General features: G+C 37.5%; 1 pseudogene; it reads left to right on the top strand.

Annotated features, from left to right (window-relative positions):
• The first annotated feature begins 469 nt into the window (after positions 1-469).
• The window catches only part of LOC125929560 (uncharacterized), a 158,853-nt pseudogene continuing 136,242 nt past the window's right edge, over positions 470-23,080 (top strand).

Raw genomic sequence — 23,080 nt, forward strand, 5'->3', positions numbered from 1 at the left:
TCATCGTATATCTTTATAACGAGTACTCCAGAGGTCAGGCAAGTTCAGTGATTCTGCATACTCAAGAAGCCAGGTTCCTTTCATCTCTCAGTTCTGCCCTCCCCACGTATGGCTTCATCCACTGGCTACTGTCACTGTGGCTACAACAGCCCAGGGCATAATATTTGAACCCAACAACATCCAAGGGAAGAGAAGAGAGTGGTCTCCCCTTTTTGTGGCTGTGCCAAACAAACAAACAAAAACAGAAAAAAACACCCTAGAATTTCTCAAAAGACATCCTCTCAAATCCTTGTGGCCATAATTGCATCACACATTATTCTTGGACCCGTAATCTTGGCAAGAAGAATGGGGTTAAATTGGGCAAATCACACTCACTCTTGCAGCCGTGATCAGATTCAGCCTCTCCGGATGCACTCTGCGGCACAGGCTCAGGAAAGCGTAGTTCTTTTAAGGAAAAAGACAGGAATGGATGCCCGGTGGCCCAGGAAGACTACATGATTTTGTGGGAGCAGTGAATAATTCAGGAAGTCAGCCTCCTCTCCCCAAGGCTGCTGCAGACAGGTAACTCCCAAGGGACCATTACTTTGCACGGGGATCAGGGTAGGTGAGAGGCCCTTCCCTTTCATGAGTCACCACACTGCATAGCCAGCCCAGGACAGTGACGGCCACCACCTTGCTCCACCCAAAAGGCTGCAGGGTCTATGTCCACACTGACCCTCCTCGTATCCACATCCCAGCCCTGCATACAGTGGGTCTCTCCTACCACCAACTTGGAGGCCACAGAGTGGCAGGAGCACCAGGTTAGAAGAACTAAAGAAAGGGTGGCGGAAAGCTGGGAACCCAACCCAGGAAGATTCAGAGGCAGCGAGGGGCTGGAACATGGGAGCCAAAGCTCTGTGTACATGCACTTCCTCTACTGTCCCAGCTACTTCACTTCAAGGCACAAATTCAAAGAGAAAATTACTAAGACTTTCAAGTTGGTGAATGCAGAGCAGCAAACCCTAAAATGAGGCCTTTCTGAGAAGGGCCGATGTGACTGCACCGGTCGCACACCCAGAAAGCGGGCCTTGGGGGTAGTCAGCCGACAGGGTTGGAGTACAGGAACTGGGGACGCATGTCAAACCAGAAGCCAGTCAAAAACGGCAGCCTTTGAGAAGACGAAGAACACCAAAGAAACCAGGAAGCTGACACACGAGTTTTAGAGCTACCCTCACTGCCAACAAAAGGCTGAGAGAGAAAGGTGGCTTCCCAAGAGCTGGAAGGAAAAAACACAACTGATCTCATTTGTACAACGAGGAAGGGCAGCCAGAGCACCCCGGATGTCACTGATGACTACTCCGGGTCTGCACTGCCTCTCTGTTGTAACCTAATACAATCCAGAAAGAAAAAAAAAGAATGCTCGTGGTATTGAGCCAAAAATGGGGCAAAAAGAGGAGAAACGATTGCCAGCTCATAAGGAGAGAGAGAATTCCTCGTTCAAAGGGAATTATTAATGCACTGCCCATATCCTGCCAAATCTTAAAAAAACGTTCAGTGCAATTTTGTATCAGACACACCAACAGACAGTAATCCCTCCTGTGCAGGCTTTGCCCAGTACATCCATGTGAGAGAGATTAGTCACATCCTACAGAGAGGGGTGATTTTCAAAGCCTTAGTTTTAATCTGGTGGGCATGGAATGCTCTGAAATGTTTCCTCTGAGTTCTTAATGATGTGCCTTTACACACTCTCCATGTTGAAAAGTACTTGAGAGATAAAAACGCAAGCCCTTCCCATTTAATATTTATAGGGTTCATCATAAACAGGGGGAGATCAGCTCTTCTCAAGGAGAATCACCTAAAAAGAGATTTACGTCCGGGGAAGTCCATGGTTAAGCTGGGGTTGAGAAGGAGCTTCTAATCCCATTCTCGTACCTTAGTCTACGACTTGATGCTGGACTCAAAAACCAGAAATGAAGTATTTTGCTTAACCTATAATATTAAGTAAAAAGAGAGACTTAGAATAATTGAATATTAGAAGGAAATACATTAGTATTTTAGCTGTGTCATGGAACCACGAGTTGTTTTTACTTTTTCTTTGGATTGTCTATAGTTTTCATTTCTATAATAAGACTGAATTACTTTTAATAAGAAAACAGTGTACATATATATACGTGTATATATATACATATATATACACACACACATACATACATGCACCAAGAGACACATATACAACATAAATACACATATACACACACGTTCATATATTTATACATACATATGTATTTATACATGTACATATATATAGAATACATACACATACACATACACATACACATACACATACACATACAGAGGCCTTTGTGAAGTAAACCCAAACATTTTTATTTCTTTGCAGAAAAGCTAAAACAGTCAAGACATATGAAGCATCACGGAAGCTCAGACTGACATGTGTTTTCTCCTCCAGCACCTACCAAAGTTCCTTGCAGATTGTAATGACAGCATGGTTTAGGAAAGGAGCAAAGTAAGAAAAGAGGAAGGGAGGTTAATTTCCCCTAATCTTTAAAAGAGGAGTAGAAAACACTTTGGACAATAATACAGAGTTTAGAAAATCTCTGACTCTCATGCAGTTGGGGGTTTGGTTCGTTTATTGTTTGGTAATGTCTAAAGTTTTTCTGAGACCTCACCACTATAGGGACAGGATTATGGCATCACCACTATAGGTGAGCTTTAAGAAGTTAGCATCTAGGCAGCCGGCAAGATATGCAAGCAATAACTGACATTTGAACACAAATAGAAAGCAAAAACAAAGCAAAATAAATAAACAAACGACTCCACTCTCCTATCATCAGAATACATGTTTACCCACAGTCTAATCTTATTCAATAAATACAGAAATTTCTATCAGATTGCTTCCCCAAGTAACGGTTCCAGGCAGCGGGGGAGCATAATACGGCAACAGAACTGTTCTAACATAAAGTGGTGGTCGAGATTACTTCAGTACCCAGGGAGAATCTCTAGCTTTGCAGTTTTTTTCCTAAGTTTATTTCTCTATTTTGCAAGAGAGAGAGAAAGTGGGGAAGGGCAGAAAGAGAGAGAGAGAGAGAGAATCCCCAGCAGGCTCTGCACTGTCAGCACGGGAGGCGGGGCTCGAACCCATGAACCGGGAGACCGTGACGTGGACCAAAGCAAGAGTTAACTGACTAAGCCGCCCACAACTTTTCAGTTTCCAGTTGGACAAATTTATTTCCTTCATGCCTTTGATTCCACATTAGATAAGGCTACTATTAGGGGAAGCAACAATGTAATGTAGAAGCATATGCCTGAAATGAAAGGCTGTCCTTCTCTGGGGCTTGCTGAGGAGGCTTGAGGCAGAGCACTGGAAGATGGAGGGAGCAGACAGGGGATCTCGAGGGGAACTGAGAAGGAAGCAAAGAGGAAGGGGCTATGATAGCGACATGTGCCTGGTTTTATTCAAATAAAAAGGGGGACCTGGGTTCATTCTTCACTTCAGGAAGGGCAACGGACTCTTCCTTACAGAAACTTAGAGAAAGATTTTTGGAGCAGTTTGTTCAGTGCGTATGTCCAGGTGAAGGCAGGGAGTGGGGATGTGGGACAAAAGCAAGAGGCTCTTAAAACAAATGGATAGCCACCATCTAGAATGTTAAAATCCCAAGCAGCAATATTAGGAAGAAGCGGGATGTTTTGGTATTGCCACCTCCCCGCCTGGAGGAAAACCCCAGCTCTAACTCCTCGCCATCTGACTCCAAATTGGGAATATGGCACCTGCCAGTTCCCTCTTCAGTCATTTCAAGTTTGCTCATAAGAAGGGAGATGGTTCTGAAGGGATGACCAAACTCTCCTTAAGGTTTGAGACAACTGGATTCTCACGCTTGCTAAACTGTAGGAAAAAAGGGAGGAAGAAAAGGAAAAGGAACAGGAAGAGGTAGAAGCTATGATTACTTCCAGCTGCCCTTCTCAGATCAAGGCACACCAACTGTTAGAACTATTACTGTGTAGGTGGATAGAAGTTACCAGAAACCACTTCACATTGGCAGATCTGATGATGATGTCTCTATCACTATTCACGATATCCATTAGGCACACTTAACCCACCTTAGCCCAATATTTCTGGGAATGAGAGCCGTGCAAATTGAAATATTTACCTGTTACCAGTCTTCTGGCCGTGAATTTCATCCAAATGTTCTTTATTATCTGTCTTACAAATAGGATGGAGTAAAACTTCTACAGATTACTGCAGACTGTCTTTCCACGGTTGCACTGAACACTGCTGCCCCAGTGTTTCTCCTTCACGTTGCATATGTATCATTGCTGCAGTCCTTGGATTATGGATCTTAACTAAGAAGACTGAATAAATGCTTAGAACAAACAGCTGGACCTTGGAACAACTGGTTAGAAGCTGCAAACACACATCAAGGGTGTCCTTTGTTATTTGCTAATGAAGCTGGCCCCTGAACTTGCTATAGAATCAATTCCATGTGAACACAAGAATTAGATGGCCCAGGTCCCCGTCAAGGAGAAGCAAGATAATAGTAAAACAATATCATATCTGTAAGACACACACCGTTCTCAATTTTGGCTGAACATTACTATGACCTGAAGATTTTTTAAAACATATCCATACTCTATCTTTACCCCTAAACCATTTTATTTAGTTGGTCTGGGGAGAGGCCCGTGGCTAAAGAGTGATCAGGTTGAGAATCTGTGCCAGTGACTCTAGATAAGTAATGATGCAACATCAGTGTAAAGTAAGGAACAATGATTGTGTGTGTGTGTGTGTGTGTGTATGTGTGTATATATATATATATATATATATATATATATATACTCTGCAGTGGGGATGAGCTGTTCAGATGTTTTTCTTATAAGTCGCTCCTCAATTATCTATGCAAATCAAAGAGCCAGTGAACCAGATAATATGAGAGTTGACAAACAAAACAAAACAGCAATAAAATCTAAATTTGACTTTAGGAATCAAATTTAGGATTCAGAAGGAAAGTAATGAACACTTAGCATGAGTTAGACACTGAGTTAAGAGCTGTGAGTGAGGCAGATGAATGAATAAATCATAGCCGCCATTTTAAAGGAGGTCCAATTCATTGTCTCATGTTTGTACTAAGAGTTAAGCTCCGCTGCAGGCTGAAGATTAACAACAGTGAAGATGACAGACACATTTCTTGCTCTCATGAGGTTTTCACTCTATGCGAATAAAATAATGGCAATGCTGGGTCACATGAATGCGCCATCCATTCCTGGAACAGCTCCTCATTACCCAGGTTTAGAAACACAGGCACACAGAGGTGGGATGGTAACCAAGTATGCCAAGAGTGGGGCCATGTCTGGAGTTCAGATGAGTTCAGGCTGGTCTCACATCCCATCCTCTACAATGGCTTCCTTTAAGTCCTATTTCCTCAAGGTTCCAAATAATCTTTTTGTACACTGTGTAGGTAGGCGTAACTAGTTCCCCTTCCTAATTCCAACTCCAAGAAATTCAATATATTTACCCTGTAAATAGCCTTGTGTTTCTACCATAAGGAATCACACAATTTTTTTTATATACACACAATGGGCATACAACATCATATAAATTTAAGGTATGCAATGTGTTGATTTGATGCATTTATATACTGCAATAGGATTACCACTGTAGCATTAGCTAACACCTCGATCGTGTCACTTAATTATTTCAGTTTTGTGGTGAAAACACTGAAGATCCAGTCTCTTAGCAAGTCTAAAGTATATAATATGGTATCGCTGACTATAATCACAACGCGTGTGTTCTTAGGTCTTCAGAACTCACTCCTCTTCTAACTACAACTCAGTACCCTTTGACCAATATCGCCCCTTTTCCTCCACCCTCCGCCTCTGGTAACCACCATTCTACTGTCTCTTCTGAAAGTCTGGCTTATTTAGATTCCACATGTAAGTGATATCACATGCTATTCGTCTTTCTCTGTCTCACTTATCTCACTTGGCATGATGCCCCAAAGATTCATCCATGTTGTTGCAAATGGCAAGAGTTCTTCCTTTTTTCATGGCTGAATAATATTTCAGTGTGTGTGTGTGTGTGTGCGTGCGCACGCGTGTGTGTCTCAATCTTTTTATCCATTCGTCCATTGGCAGACACTTAGGTTGTCTCCATATCTTGACAATTGTGAATAACACAGCACTGAACACGGAAGTGTATGTATCTTTTTATATCCTATTTTCATCTCCATTGGATGTATACCTAAAAGTAGAATTGCTGGATCATATGGTAGTTTTATTTATAATTTTAATTTAAATTTTTATTTAAAAGTTGTAATACCTTAACTGTTCTCACTGTAACAGAATTGATTTGCATTCCCACCAACGGTGCACAAAGTCCCCTTTCCTCCACATCCTTGCCAACACTTGTTATCACTTGTCTCCTAGATGATAGCCATTTCTAACAAGTGTGAGATGACATCTCCTTCTGGTTTTGCTTTGCAATTCCCTGATAATTAGCGATATTGAGAATTTTTGTATCTGTTGGCCATTTTGAAGTCTTTGGAAAAATGTTTACCCAGCTCCCCTGCCTAATTTTTAATTGGGCTGTTTATTTTTTGTTATTGACTCATGGGCTTTTTTAAAAATATTTTTTGGTTATTGATCCTTCGTCAGATGTATGGTTCACAAATATTTTCTCTCAGTCTGTAGGCTGCCTTTTCATTTTGTTGGCTTATTTTCTTTCGCTGTGCAGCAGATTTGTAGTTTGACGGAGTCCTACTTGCTGATTTTTACTTCATTGCTTGTGCTTCTGGTGTCATATCGAAAACACCATTGCCCTGGGGCACCTGGGTGGCTCAGTCAGTTGAGCATCTGACTTTGGCTCAGGTCATGACCTTGCGGTTCCTGAGTTTGAGCCCTGCATTGGGCTGGGTGCTGACAGCTCAGAGCCTCTGTGTCTCCCTCTCCCTGCCCCTCCCTTGCTTGCTTTCTGTCTCTCTCTTTCTCTTAAAAATAAATAAACATTAAAAAAAAAAAAAAACACCATTGCCCAGACCAATGTCAGTGTCTTTTCCCCCAGTGTTTTCTTCTAGGAGGTTTACAAGTTCAAGTCTTACTTTTAAGTCTTTAATCCATCTTGAATTAACTTTTGTGAGCAGCGTAAGAAAGGAATCCAATTCCATCTTTTTGATGATATAATCTTATATAAAGAAAAATCCTAAAACTCAACCAAAAAACTGTTGGAACTAATCAATGCATTCAAAAAATCTGCATGCAGTAAAAATCAACATACAGAATCAGTTGTTTCCATATACTAACAATGAAATGTCTAAGAAAGAAATAAAATCACATCTGCAATAGGATAAAAACAATAAAATATTAGGAATAAATTTAACCAAGGAAATGAAAGATCTGTACAACGAAAACTACAAGCCTTTGATGAAAGAAATTAAGGAAGACACAGACAAATGGAAAGATGTTCTGTGTTAATGGAATGAAATAATTAATATTAAAATGTCCATAAAACCCAAATCAATCTATAGATTCCAGGGAATCCCTATCAAAATTCCAATGGCATTTTTCACAGAAATAGAAAAGCAACTCTAAAATTTGCATGGAACCACAGAACTCTTAATTCCAAGAAAGCAGAATCAAGTCAGAAGTATTATACTTCCTGATTTCAAGGCTATAGTAATCAAACTATATGGAACTGGCATAAAAATGGATGTATACATTCACGGAACACAATTGAGAGCCCCAAAATAAGCTCCCACATATTATCATCAACGAATATTTGATAAAAAAAAATACTCAATGGAAAAAGATAGTCTCTTCAATAAATAGTATTAGGAAAACTGAATAATCACACCTGTTTCAACATGTGTCATATATAATGGAAAACATTAAAAAAAAAAAAAAGTATTTCTCAAGCTTGGCTGGACATTGAAACCACCTGGGGGAGCTGTAAAAGAGATGAACATACATACATGCTCGCATTATATCTCCCAAATTCTAATTCAATTATGGCTTGAGTATTAAGGTTTTTAAAAGCTCTCAATGTGATCCAAACGTTTAGCCAATATTGAGAACCACTACAGTAACAATAGTAGATTAGCATGTCTTTTTTTCCTTAATGTTTATCTATTTTTGAGACAGACAGAGAGAGAGTGAGAGAGTCCGAAGCAGGGTCCAGGCTCTGAGCTGTCAGCACAGAGCCCGACGCGGGGCTCAAACTCACAAACTGTGAGATCACGACCTGAGCCAAAATCGGATGCTTAACTGACTGAGCCACCCACGTGCCCCTAGCCTGTCTTGGATTAATTATTAACAAGCTAGATGGCCTTGAACAAATTACTTAATATCTCTAAGTTTTCATTTTTTCTCTTTAAAATGGGAATAATAGGGGCGCCTGGGTGGCGCAGTCGGTTAAGCGTCCGACTTCAGCCAGGTCACGATCTCGCGGTCCGTGAGTTCGAGCCCCGCGTCAGGCTCTGGGCTGATGGCTCGGAGCCTGGAGCCTGTTTCCGATTCTGTGTCTCCCTCTCTCTCTGCCCCTCCCCCGTTCATGCTCTGTCTCTCTCTGTCCCAAAAATAAAAATTAAAAACGTTGAAAAAAAAATAAAATAAAATAAAATGGGAATAATAATAGCATTTATCTCATAGATATGAGAATAAGAGGAAATGCACATAGAGTAGTGCTGAGAAATGTATTTGACATGTATAATTTTTTTAAGTGTTATACTTTGTCATTATTTTAGCGAAATTAGTTTTATAATTATGTTGCCCATCATGAAAGGCAATGCTTTCCTTCATTTGTCCCGCATTTCAAATTTCTAGAGGTAATTTTTCCTGGAAACTTTCCCCACTGCACTTGCCCCACCCTGCACCACACACAGATACACATAAAACAACCCCATAGCACATATACAAATACACAAACACACAGGAGTCTGGCGTCCTGCACCATAGTAACACATTGTGCATGATATTTGTAACTTTTAGCTGATGTTCCCAGATGTCCCAACTGCAGGGATGAGCCTGATAACAGAAGCACCCTGACTGGGTAGATATTACTGCCTTGCAACAGTTACTCCTCCACCATTTTCCCATTTCCTAAGAACAAAGGCATCCTCCACTAGCCAGGTTTGAGACAAAGAAGCAGAAAAGCTGGTAACGCAGGTGTGCCCCTTCTCCCTAAAATTTACCCTCCCCTGACACATGTAGAAACTCTCCCAGCCTCCACCACTACAGATACCGAGACGACTTGGTGCACCCATCTCAACCCTAGACATGCACCATCTGCTCCATTTCTTCATTCCCTGATCGGATACTACCCTTTCACTTCCTTCTAATTATGACCTGGCACTTTCCCTATTCCTGGGATTTTTTTTTTTTTTTTTTTTTTTTTGAGAGAGAGAGAGAGAGAGAGACAAAGAGACAGAATGAGCAGGGGAGGGGCAGAGAGAGAATCCCAAGCACGCTCCGCACTGCCAGCACAGAGCCTGATGCGGGCTTGAACTCGCGAACCATGAGATGCACGACCTAAGCTAAAATCGAGAGTCAGAGGCTGAACTGTTTAAGACCCCCAGGTGCCCCTATTCCTGGGATTTTTTTTTTTTTTTACCAAGTCTTTATCTATATCTTCTAAATTAATTGAATACTTGTCATAAGTTTTACATAATCTTGAATAAAAGAAACCAAAAAACAAATAAGGGTGGTGACTGCTGCAGGGTATGGTCAGAAACAGGACCCTTGGGGCACCTGGGTGGTTCAGTCGGTTAAGCCTCCGGTTTCAGCTCAGGTCATGATTTCATGGGTCGTGGGTTCAAGCCCTGTGTCCGGCTCTGTGTTGACAGCTCAGAGCCTGGAGCCTGCTTCGGTTTCTGTGTCTCCCTCTTTCTCTGCCCGTCCCCAATCATGCTCTGTCTCTCTCTCTCTCTCTCAAAAATAAATAAAAATTTTAAAAAATTTAAATAAAAATAAAACAGACGTAGAAAGAAAGAAAGAAAGAAAGAAACAAACAAACAAACAAAGAAAAGAAAGAAACCAGGACCCTTTTCTAACACAGAAGAGGCCATAAAGATCTAACATCCCTCATTCATTATTTTTCTAAGCCAAATTTTTTTTTTTACCTTTTAGTCAATTTTATTTAGCATTTATTTTTCTGTCATAGGCAAGTTCATCATTCATTCTGTTGCCTGTCATTTGATGACATAGTGAGAATGAGAAAGAAATCATATGGCCTACAGAAAACTGTGACTCAGAAGGCCCTCCAGTTCTAATTCTGCCATTTTCATTATGCAAATTTGGGTGAGTCTTTTTCTCTTGCTGGGGCTCACTTGTAAAATTGGTAGTTCGGAATAGATGACTTTTAAGTTTACTCCTAACATCCCCAAGTATCTTTGGAGTCAATTTCTCAATTAACCCGTGTTTGGGAAGGTCTAATATTTCAAGTCCTTCTCCAGGGGGTGGGGGGGGAGGGGTAAGATAAATGTGATGGGGAAGAAAAGAACCCCCAGGTCCACAGATGCTCACAGCGTAGTTGGAAAAATGGATCCATACATGAAAAGTGAGTCGACAGAATTTTGTTCCTCTGTATTTGTTTAATCCCACCACTTTCTACCTTTCCCACTGATTACAATGAAAACTCTGGGGAAAATACAAAAAATAAGTCCCTGGAAACTCTGGGGGAAAAAAAAAGGTCAATTGTGGGGTGAAGTGAAAACATAACAACGGCAAAGGAATGAGATTTCTGTTTGAGTTTGGTTTGTCTGCTTATTTGTTTTTCTTTTTCAGTTCTGTCTTAAATTTGAGCCCCAATCATAGAGGCAGTGGCGGTATTGTGGCTGAACAAAATTTCAAAAGAAACCTTGTCTTTCTGGCCAGAGAAATGGAATAAAAAAGAAAAAGTCCTGGTGTCTCAAGAGCACAAGAGAATCCTAGAGCAGATAAAGCTGTCCCCGAATTCTGTGTATGAAGCTACATAAGTATCAGCCAGCATCGAAAAGCTTTGCAAACTGAGCCCAGATTGGAACCACTGTTCAGAGGGAACAGTCTTAGCAGTTAAACCCACCTGAACTGGTTGCCTGTTATCAAACAACTACAACAAAACCCAAAATTATTTACAGTGGGGCCTGGCAAACCAAATTACGTAGGCCAAATCTGACCTACCATCTTTTTTCATAAATAATATTTTTGTGGAACACAGCCATGCCCATTCATTTATATATCATCGATGGCTGCTTTTGTTCTAAAGCAACAGATGTGAGAAGTTACACGGAGACTACATGGCCCGCAGTCTAAAACAATTACTATTGGGCCCTGTACAAAAATGCCTGCCAACACCTGGGCTGGCAGATTGTAACAAGACCCAGATACTATATTACAATAATACAATGTCATGAATGGAATAGAATATTTATTATCATACCAAATGATGGAATATAATATTTATTATCATACCAAATTGGTATGGTTATCATACCAAACAGGAAAAGGTAACTAATTCTCAATAGATGCCCCAAATGTTGAAACTCTCAAAGTCTTTAAGGCAGCTTTTACAACTATTCTCTATGAAGTAAAGGAAAACATTTAAATGAATAAAAAGGTGGGCTTTATTAGTCCCAAAATAGAAACTATGAAAAAAAAATGAAAATTGTAGGATTAAAAAATACAGTTTATCTGAAATTAAAAAAAAATCATCAGGTAAGTTCAATAGAAGAATGGAAATGACAGGGAACATTGTAAACTTCAGGTTAATAAATCTGAACATCTATCAACAGAAATCACAGTATCTAAACAATAGAGATAAATTATATTAAAGCTATGTTAACAGAGACTCAGAGACCTATCAGACAATAGGAAAAGGCCCAGTATCCATGTTATAGCCATCCCAAAAGGAGAAGGAAAAGAGATTATTTTTTCAAAAAGTTGAAGATACAATGACTGAAAACTTTCCAAATTTGGTGAAAGATACTAATTTACAAATCCAATTTGCAATTCTATGTTATAGAATATAACCACACTGCTGAAAACTAAAGATAAGAAAAATACATATATTGTAAAAACCCATGGATAAACAACACATTACACATAAAGGAACAATAATTCAAAGGAGGGCAGGTTTCTCACCAGAAGTCATGGAGGACAGAACACAGCTCTGAAAGAAAAGAACTGTCAGTCCCAAATACTAGATCCAATAAAGACATCCTTCATGAATAAGGGTGAAATAAAGGACCTTCCAGTTAAAAACAAAGACTTGTTTTAAAAGAAAGGCTGAAAGAAGTTCTTCATGCAGAAAGAGAATAGTGTAAACTAAACTTCAGGAATAAAGGCAAAAAAAAAAAAAAATCAGAAATAGTAAATACCCGAACAAATATAATAGACTACTTCTTTCCTATTATGCTCTTTAAATACACAAGACTGTCCAAAGTAAAACTGTAACATTGTCTGATAGATATTTCAATGCAAAACAGAAGTAATAATGTGACTACTACCGTGTAAAGGGAGAGGGGCGAATGGACCTGTATCATAAGGTTTCTAGTGGTTAAACATTAACTCTGAGTAGACTATGAAAAGTTAGGTATCCCTAGAACAAATACAGATGGATGGATGGATGGATGATAGAAGATAGATAGATAGATAGATAGAGTTCAAAACCAATAGGTAATTAATATGGAGTACTAAGACATATTTAAAAATACATATAAAAATGTGGAAAAACAGAAGAAAAACAGAGAGGGCAAAGAGAAAAAAATGATTAAATGAAGAAAAATTCAACCACTAGTTATAATTATATTAAATCCAAATAGTCTAATCGAAATAGTGTAATCCAAATAAAATAAGTAGATTTTCAGATTTTATATTTAAAAAACAGCACACTTACATGATATCTACAGAAACCCTACTTTGAATATAATAATATAGGCAAGTTAAGAGTTTAAGGGTGTTTAAAAAACACACTTATAAATATTCAGTGGGTCAAAGATGGAATCTAAGAGTCTTCAAAAAAATGAAAACATATTTGGAACCAATTAAAAATAAAAGAAATATAAAAAACATTGTAGGATGCTGCTAAAGCACTGATCAAAGAGAAAGTTACAACATTGAGTATTTCTATTAGGAAAAAAGAAAAGTCTCCAGTAACTACTCTAAGCTTCTACTTTACAAAACTAGGGGGAAAAAAAGCGAACTTGAATCAAGCACAAGAAGTGAAATAATAGAGAAAATGGGGTGGGATCAAGATGGCGAAGTAGTAAGATCCTGAGCTTGCCCCCTCCCACGGACACACCAAAATCTATAATTACATACAGAATGACTAACTCTGAGAACAAAATGAAGAATAGTAGAACAGATCACACACAACTAAGGATGGAGATATAGATGACATAGATATAGATGATACAGATATAGATATAGATACAGAGATATAAATATATAGAGATATGTAAATATATACAGATATAGATATAAATATATAGGGATACATATTAGATATATATATTAAATAGATATTTTAGAGATACATAGAGACAGGTAGGAGGGGTGGAATTGCATCTCAGTCAGGACCTACAACTCTGGCATGACAACCCACAAACAGAAAGGATATCACAATCATAAAGGCCTCCCTGAAGAACAAGGGGTCCAAACCCCACATCAAGCTCCACAGCCTAGGGGGCCTGCAGCAAGAGAGGACCCATAATGTCTGTTTTGAAAAACAACAGGGCTTATGTCCAGGAGAGCCAGAGGGCAGTGGCAGACCAAGACTCCACTCTTAAGGGGCACAGGCTAGGGGCACAGTCTCGGGATGCTTGGGTGGCTCAGTCAGTTAAAAATCCAACTCTTATTTCGGCTCAGGTCATGATCTCATGTCTCATGATCTCACGTCTTATTTCAGCTCAGGTCATGATCTCAGGTCCTGTGGATTTGAGCCCCACATTAGGCTTCATGCTGACAACATAGAGACTGCTTGGGATTTGTCTCCCTCTCTCTCTGCCACTTCTCTGCTCACTCACTCTCTCTCTCTCATAAATAAATAAATAAACAAACAAACAAACAAACAAACATTTAAAAAAAGGCACAAGCACAATCTCACTCGCTCTGAGTCCCAGTACAGAGGTAGCAGTTTGTGCTGGGGTCAACCTAGTAGCAGTTCTGGTAGAATGTCATAGATAGCCACACCAGGGACGAGACACACATACCAGTGAGTGTGCACCAATCACACCCAGCCATAATAGGAAGATGCATGCAGCCCAAAGAGACCCACATCAAGGCACATCATAATCAAAGTGTCAACAATTAAAGATAAAGAGATAAAATAATTTTAAAATACTAGTTACATAAAAGGGAACCCTCCTAAGACTAACAGCTGATTTTTCAGCAGAAGCTTTACAGGCCAGGAGGGAGTGGCATATTTTCAAAGTGCTTTAAAATAATGGGGCACTTTTTAAGTGCTTAGTGGGTTAGTCGATTAAGCATCTGACTCTTGATTTTTGGCTCAGGTCATGATCTGAGGCTTTGTGAGATTGAGCCCCATGTTGGGCTCTGCCCTGACAGTGCTGAGCCTGTTTGGGATTCCCTCTCTCTCTCTCTTTCTCTCCCCTCTATTCACCACTCCCACTTGTGCTCACTTGCTCTTTCTCTCTCTCTCTCTCTCTCTGAAAAAAACTAAAGTAACTAAATCACAAGAGAAGAGAGAAAGAGAAAAACAAAAGAACAGAGGAAAACTACAAAAATGATCAGAAGACAATCAACCAAATGGCAATAAGTACATATCTATCAATAATTACTCTAAATGTAAATAGACTTTAAGCTGCAATCAAAAGATATAGGGTGACTGGATACAAGGAAAAGCAAAAACAAAAACAAAACAAAAAAGCACCAGACCTTATATATGCTTCCTACAAGAGACTTACTTCAGACACACATTGACCAAAAGTGAAAGGACAGAAAACGATATTCCATGAAAATGGTTATGAAAAGAAAGCTGGGGTAACAGTGCTTACATCAGACAAAATGGGCTTTAAAACAAAGACTGTAACAGACACAGAAAGGGCATTACATAATAACAGGGGGAACAGTCCAACAAAAGGATAAAACAATTATAAATATCTATAAACCCAACATAGGAGCACCTAAATACATAAAGACAATATTAACAGACATAAAGGAAGAAATTGACAGAAATACAATAATAGTAGGGGATTTTAACACTCCACTTTATATCAATGAATAGATCCCTCAGACAAAAAAAGCAGTAAGGAAACATTTGCTTTACACAACACATTAGACCAGATGGGCTTAATAAATATATACAGAACATTCCATCCCCAAACAGCAGAATACATATTCTTTTCAAGTGCACCTGGAAAATCCTCCAAGATAGTTCACACGTTAGGCCACAAGACAAGTCTTAATAAATTTAAGTACATAGAAATATCAAGCGTCTTTCCCGACCATAACATTATAAAACTAAAAATCAACTATAAGAAGAAAACTGGAAAAAACCCCACAAACCTGTAAAAGCTAAGCAACATTCTTCTAAACAACCAATGGGTTGATGAGGAAATCAAAGAGGAAATTAAAAAATACCCTGAGGTAAATAAAAATGGAAGCATAATAGTCCAAAATCTGTGGAATGCAGCACAAGCACATCTAGAAGTTTACAGTGACATAGGCCCACCTCAAGAAACATGGAAAATCTCAAATAAATAATCCCAACCTCAACCTACTGGAACTAGAAAACAGAGCCCAAAGTTTGGAAGAAATAATAAAGATCAGAGTAGAAATAAATAAAATACAGATGAATAAAACAATACAAAAGGCCAATGATACTAAGAGTTGGTTCTTTGAATAGATAAGCAAAACTAATAAAATGTTAGCCAGACTCATACAGAAAAAAAAAAAAAGTAAAGGCCCATATAAATAAATTCAGAAATGAAAGTGAATTTACAACTGATTATCACAGAAATACAAAGGATTATAAGATACTACTATAAATCATTATATGCCAACATGTGGTAAAACCCAGAAGAAATGGATAAATTCCTAGAAACATATAATCTCCCAAGACTGAATCAAGAAGAAATACAAACATCTGAATGGGCCAATTACTAGAAATAAGAGTTTTTTTAATATTTATTTATTTGGGGGGGGGAGGGTAGGGTCAGAGGGAAAGAATCCCAAACAGACTCCATACTGCCTATGTGGAGCTCAAACTTACGAACTGTGAGATCATGACCACAGACAAAATCAAGAGTCAGAGGCTTAAACGACTGAGCCACCCAGGTGCCCCTAGAAATATGATTTAGTAAATAATCAAAAAATTCTCAACAAACAAAAGTACATAACCAGATGGCTTCACAGGTGAATTCTACCAAACATTTAAAGAATTGATTCCTGTCCTTCTCAAATTATTAAAGAGAAAGAAAGAAAGAAAGAAAGAAAGAAAGAAAGAAAAGAAAAAAGGAGGAACACTTCCAAACACCTTTTATGAAACCAGCATCACCCTGATACTAAAAACAAAGATATTAAGAAAGAAAGAAATAAAGAAAGAAAGAAAGAAAGAAAGAGGAAGGAAGGAAGGAAGGAAGGAAGGAAGGAAGGAAGGAAGGAAGAAAATTACAGGCCAATATTCCTAATGAACATAGATGCAAAAATCCTCAACAAAATACTAGCGAACTAAATTCAACCATACAGTAAAGAAATCACATAACTGGATCAAGAGGAATTTATTCCATAGATGCAAGAATGGTTCAATATCCACAAATGAATCAACATAATACACCACATTAACAAAAAATAAGGGGGAAAAATCAAATGATCATCTCCATAGATGCAGAAAAAGCATTTGATAAAATTTAACAGCCATTTATGATACAAATTTCAACCAAGTTGGTAGAGAAGGAACGTACCTCAATATATTGGAGGCCACATATGAGAAACTCAAAGCTATCTGCATACTCAAAGTTGGAAAGCTGAAAGCTTTTCCTCTAAGATCAGGAAGAAAACAAGGATGGCTACTCTGGCCACTTTTATTCAACATAGTAGTCAAAGCCCTAGCCACAGAAATTAAAAAAGAAAATGAAATAAAAGGCATCCAAATTGGAAAAGAAAAACCTAAAGTGTCACAATTTTAGATGACCATTGTAGAGAAAATTCCAAAGCTTCTGCCAAAAAGACTATTAGAACTAATAAATGAAAGTAAAGTTGTGAGATATAAAATTAATATACATAAATCTGTTGCAACTCTATATACTAATAATGAAATATCAAAAAAATTAAGAAAATAATCCCAGTTACAATTGCGTCAGAAAGAGTAAAATACCCTGAAATACATTTAACCAGGGAGGTTAAAGAGCTGTACTCTGATACAAGACCTTGATAAGAGAAATTTAAGACAACACAAATAAACAGAAAAAATTTTAATGCTCATGGATTAGAAGAATTAATATTGTAAAAATGCCCATATCACCTAAAGCAATCTACAGAGGCAATGCAATTGCAATCAAAATATAATAGTATTTTTCACAGAACTACAATAAAAAATTCTAAAATTTGTATGGAACCACAAAGACCCAGGATAGGCAAAGCAATTTTGAGAAAGCAGAAAGCTAGAAGTATTATGCTCCTCTATTCCAAACTATACTACAAGTTTATAGTAATAGAAACAGTAAGATACTTGCACAAAAATATACACACATATCAATGTGTCTAGACATAAAACCACACATATGGTCAATTGATCTTTGCCAGGGGAAATAAAAATATACAATGGGGAAAAGACAAGATCTTCATTAAACAGTGCTGGGAAAACTGGACACCTACATGCCAAAGAATAGAACTAGACCACTTTCTTATGCTATCCATACAAAAAACCCCAAAATTGATTAAAGACCTAAATGTGAGACCTGAAACTATAAAACTCTGAAAACATAGTCAGTAACCTCTTGGACTAACCTCTTGGACATTAGTCTCAGCAATGTATTTATGGTGTCTCCTGAGGCAAGGGTAATGAAAAAAGTAACTAATGGGAATAAATCCAACTACAAATTTTTTGTATAGCGAAGAAATCCATCAATAAAACAAAAAGGCAATTTCCCTGGTGAACACAGATGCGAAACGTTCTATTTTGCATCTATGCAAAATGCTAGAAGATATTTACAAATGATACAACTGATAAGGGGTTAATATGCAAAAATGCACAAAGAACTCACACAACTCAATATGTAAAAACCCAACAGTCCAATTAAAATATAAGTGGAGGACCTGTAGAGGCATTTTTCCAAAGAAGATATACAGATGTCCAACAGACATACTAAAAGATGCTCAAGGAAATGCATGCTCGCTGAGACAATGCAAATTGAAACTACAATGAGATGTCATCACACACCTGTTAGGATGGCTATTAAGAAGGAGGAGGAGGGGGAAGGTGGAGGGGTCAGGAGGAGATCGGGGACGAGGAAGAGGGGTCACGTCATGATCTCACAGTTTCTGGGTTTGAGTCCCGTGTCAGGCTCTGTACTGACAGCTCAGAGCCTGGAGCCTGCTTTGGATTCTGTGTCTCCCTCTCTCTGCTCCTTCCCTACTCATTCCCTCTCTCTCTCTCTAAAAAATAAATAAACATTATTTTTTTTAATTTAAATTTGAATTACCATATAATCCAGCACTCTTACTTCCCAGTATTTATCCAAAGAAAATGAAAACACTGATTTGAAAAGATGTGTGTACCCCTATGTTCACTGTAGCATTATTTATAATAGCCAAGATATGGAAGCAACCTATGTGTCCACTGATGGATGAATGGATACAGATGTGGTATATACATGCACATATATATATATATATATACACAGTGGGATGTTACTCGGCCCTTAAAAAGGAAAACTTGCCAATTGTGACAACATGGATAAGCCTAGAGGGCATTATGCTAAGCGAAATGTTAGACCAAGAAAAACAAGAAGTCAAAAAGATCAAGAAGATTGTACGATTTCACTTAAATGTGATATCTAAAAAAATAATAATTAATTAATCAAATTAAAGAGAGGAAACAAAACAAATAAAAAAAAAGACTCACGGATACAGAGAACAATCTGATGGTTGCTGGGGTTTGGGCAGAGGGTGAGTGGACAGGCAAAATAGGGAAGGGATTAAAAGGTACAAACTACCAGTTAGAAAATCAGTAACATGGAAAATGCAATGTGTGGCATAGGCACTACAGTTAATAACATTGCAACAACGTTGTATAGTGACAGATGGTAGGTAGATTTATCATGCTGATCACTTTGTAATGCATATAAATGTTGAATCACTACATTGTACCCCTGAAACTAATATAATATTGTATGTCAGCTACACTTCAATAATAAGATAAAATAGAACAAAATCGATGAAATTAAAATCAGGAAAACAATTGAGAATATCAATGAAACCAAAGGTTTTTTTGTAAAAATAAATGAAATTGGTAAACCTTTTGAAAGACCCCCAACTAAATGGAAAACACATTAATACCCTTACCACCACAGTGGAACAGAAGAGAGGACCCACATACAGCCCCATATCCAGGGATAGAATAACAATACAACACTACAAACAATATTATACAAGAACATTTGAAACCTAGATAAAATGGATCAAATTCTTGAAAGGCATTAACTATCAAAATTCAGATAAGAAAAAATGAGCCACCTGGATGGCTCAGTCAGTTGAGCGTCCAACTTTGGCTCAGGTCATGTGAGTGAGTTTGTGAGTTTGTGAGTTCCAGCCCCGCATCATGCTGTGTGCTGACAGCTCAGAGCCTGAAGCCTGATTCAGATTCTGTGTCTCCCTCTCTCTGCCCCTCTCCCGCTTGCTCTCTCTCTCTCTCTCTCTCTAAACTAAATAAACATTAATATTTTTTTAAAAGACCAAACAAAAGAAATACAAGGAAAGAAAGCTAAATACCAGTAACCCTCCTGAACTTACATGTAAAAAATTTCAACAAAATTTAGCAAATCACAACAATCAAGATAGTGTGCTACAGACAGAAGAATATTCACACAGCTCAGTGGAAGTCAAGAGACAGTACAGAATGCTATCTACACAAAAACCACTGAATGATTTTTGGCAAAATAAAACAGCATTTTAACGGAGAAAGTGTATTCTCTTTAACAAATGATGTTGCAACAATTGGACTCCATATACCCCCTACCACCCACACAAAAATATCCTCAACCAAAGTTTCTCACACAAAAATTAACTCAACACGGATCAATGATCTGAATCTTTTAAAACACTAAAACTTTAAGAAGAAAACACGGGCAAATATCTCTGTGATCTAGGTTTATGGAAAGAGCTGTTACCTTTGATAGCCAAAGGAGCATCCATAAAAGAAGAAACTGATAAACTGGTAATCTTATTAAAATTTAAAATGTCTAATATACCAAAAAAATATATTGCTAAGAAAATAATTAAAAAACACAGTCTCAAAAATATTTTCAAATAACGTATCAGACAAAAAACTTCTATCTAGACTAGAAAAAAAAATACGCTATAAACTCAATAGTAAGAGAACAAATAATCCAATTAGAAAATGGGAAAAAGTTTGAACAGACATTTAACCAAAGAGTATACACGGACAGCAAATAAACACACGAAAAGATGTTCAGCATCATTACCCTATAAAGAAATGTAAATTGAATCATGATGAGATACCACTACAGCTCTATTAGAATGAGTACAATTTAAAATGCTGGCAATACCGAGTGCTGGTAAGGATGCAGTGAGGATGAATCCATTGATACTGGGAATGAAAATGAAACCAATATTCCGGAAAATAGTTTGGCAATTTCTTGACCCAGCAATCACCCTCTTAGGTATTTAACTCAGAAAAATGAAAAAAAAAATGTTCACATAAAAACCTGTAAATAAATGCTCATAGCAGCTTTAGTTGCAATAGCTCAAAACTGGAAACAGCTCAGAAGTCCTTCAACTGGTAAATGGATAAACTGTGGTACATCCATACACTCAATGGAGCACTGCTTAAAAATACAAAGGAAGAAACTTTCAATACAAGCAACACTTAGGTGGATCCCAAAGGACTTCTGCTAAGGGAGGATACAAAAACGCCAAAGTTCAAGGATACATGATGTATGATTCCATTGATAGAACACTCTCTAACTGATAAAATTAAAACAATGAACAAATCAGCCAGGGCTTTAGGGGTGGAGACAAATTATAGTTTCCAATCCGATGGAACAGTTTGGTATCTGATTATGATGGCAGTTACAAGTATGTACATGTGTGATAATATTTTATAGAACTACACACACACACACACACACACACACACACACACACGATGTATGAAAAATCTTACTAAATCCAAGTAAAGTCTGTAGTTTACCTAATAGTATTCTACTAATATCACTTTCTAGGTTTTGGTCATTGAATTGTGGTTACATGTTATCATTGAATGAAGCTAAAAGGTAGATACACAGGGACTGTCTGTAATATTTTTGCAACTTCTGTATCATTCCAAAGTCTTTCAAAATTTTCAGTTGCTCCAATAAAAGGACTTATTTAAGTATAACTCTTACAACATATCTGTAGAATATATTGAAAACTACAAAATATTAATAAAAGTTAAACATCTAAAAAATGTAAAAACATAATGTGTTCACAGATAAGTAGATTCAATATAGGTAAGACGTCAATTGTACCAAAATTAATCTACAGTTTTAATGCAATCTCAATCAAAATCGCAACAGAATGTATCTCTTTACTAGAGATGTACAAGCTAATTCTAAATTTATATGGAAATTAATCCAATTTCAAACTGAATAACAAAGTGGATTCACATTATCCAAATCTAAGACTTAAGTATAGAGCCCCAGCAATCAAAACATTATAGTATCGGTGAATGGATACACAGAAAAAAATGGAACTGAACAGGATCCAGTTATAGGTCAACATAAATATGGCAACTGATACTTTTGGCATTTGAAAGCTTCCAGTTTACCTTTCAAAATTACCCCTTCAGTTTGACTTTCCAAAACAATTACTGAGATGAAATTCACATAAGATTAACTATAAGTAGACAATTCAATGGCATTTAGGACATTCACAATACTGGGAGATCACCACCTCTACTAATTCCAAAACATTTCTGTTACGCCAAAGTAAAATCATTAAATGGTTTCTCCCCATTTTCACTCCCCGCTTAAGCCCCTGACAAATCCCAATAAATATTATCTGTGTTTGTCTATATAGATACATAGAGAGATGACTAGATTAGATAAATAAATAAATATAGATAGATATTATATATCTTCAATTTTACCTATAATTTATTAATGAATTTACCATAGGTGTATTTATTATCTATGTATAGATACAATAAAATAATTCCATAGTGTACAAAATAGAGTACATATATGGCATATACCGAAAACAGGAAATATGAATGAGTTTAAGCTTTTAGTTTTAGGTACTTATATAGTTTTATATGTATAGGTGTATGTTGGGCCATAATATACACCTAAAATATTTCCTGCTATGGAATGATCCAACTTATTTGAAAGCCACTGCACTTATAACACAGTAAATTAAGTAACAAAAGGGTCTACACTCTTTATTTAAAAAAAAAAATACATAAAAAATAAAAAATAAAAAATAAAACTTACTCAATTTATTCTATTACTTGTAAGGCTGGGAACTCTGGTGGTGGCTTCCCTGATATCTATAGCACTGCCATTAATTTAGAAGTTGTTCTCCCATCTTTCAAATCTTCATTCTGCATACCTAACATGCAGCAACACTCTTCAGCAATAATATGGGGATCCTATTGCCCTTGCCTGGTCCGTTATTCCCAGTCTAACAAAGCAATGCCAGGATGAACCTGTAGACACAAATGAATCTCACACTGTAATTTCCAAAAGTGCATGGTTTATTTTAACCCTAGTATGTAGAAGCAGTTCATATTCACTTAATGTAGTTCACAGGGAATTACGATATCTCCTAAGAGTAAATCCATAATTATTCTGTAACAACTGCCTTGTACATTTCTCTCCTAGATAAGCTTTGTTAAGCCTTTGAAATTGAGAGAATAACATTTGAAATAATAAAGTTGAAACTG

Source organism: Panthera uncia, chromosome D1 (assembly GCF_023721935.1).
Source record: "Panthera uncia isolate 11264 chromosome D1, Puncia_PCG_1.0, whole genome shotgun sequence".
Classification (NCBI taxonomy): Eukaryota; Metazoa; Chordata; class Mammalia; order Carnivora; family Felidae; genus Panthera; species Panthera uncia.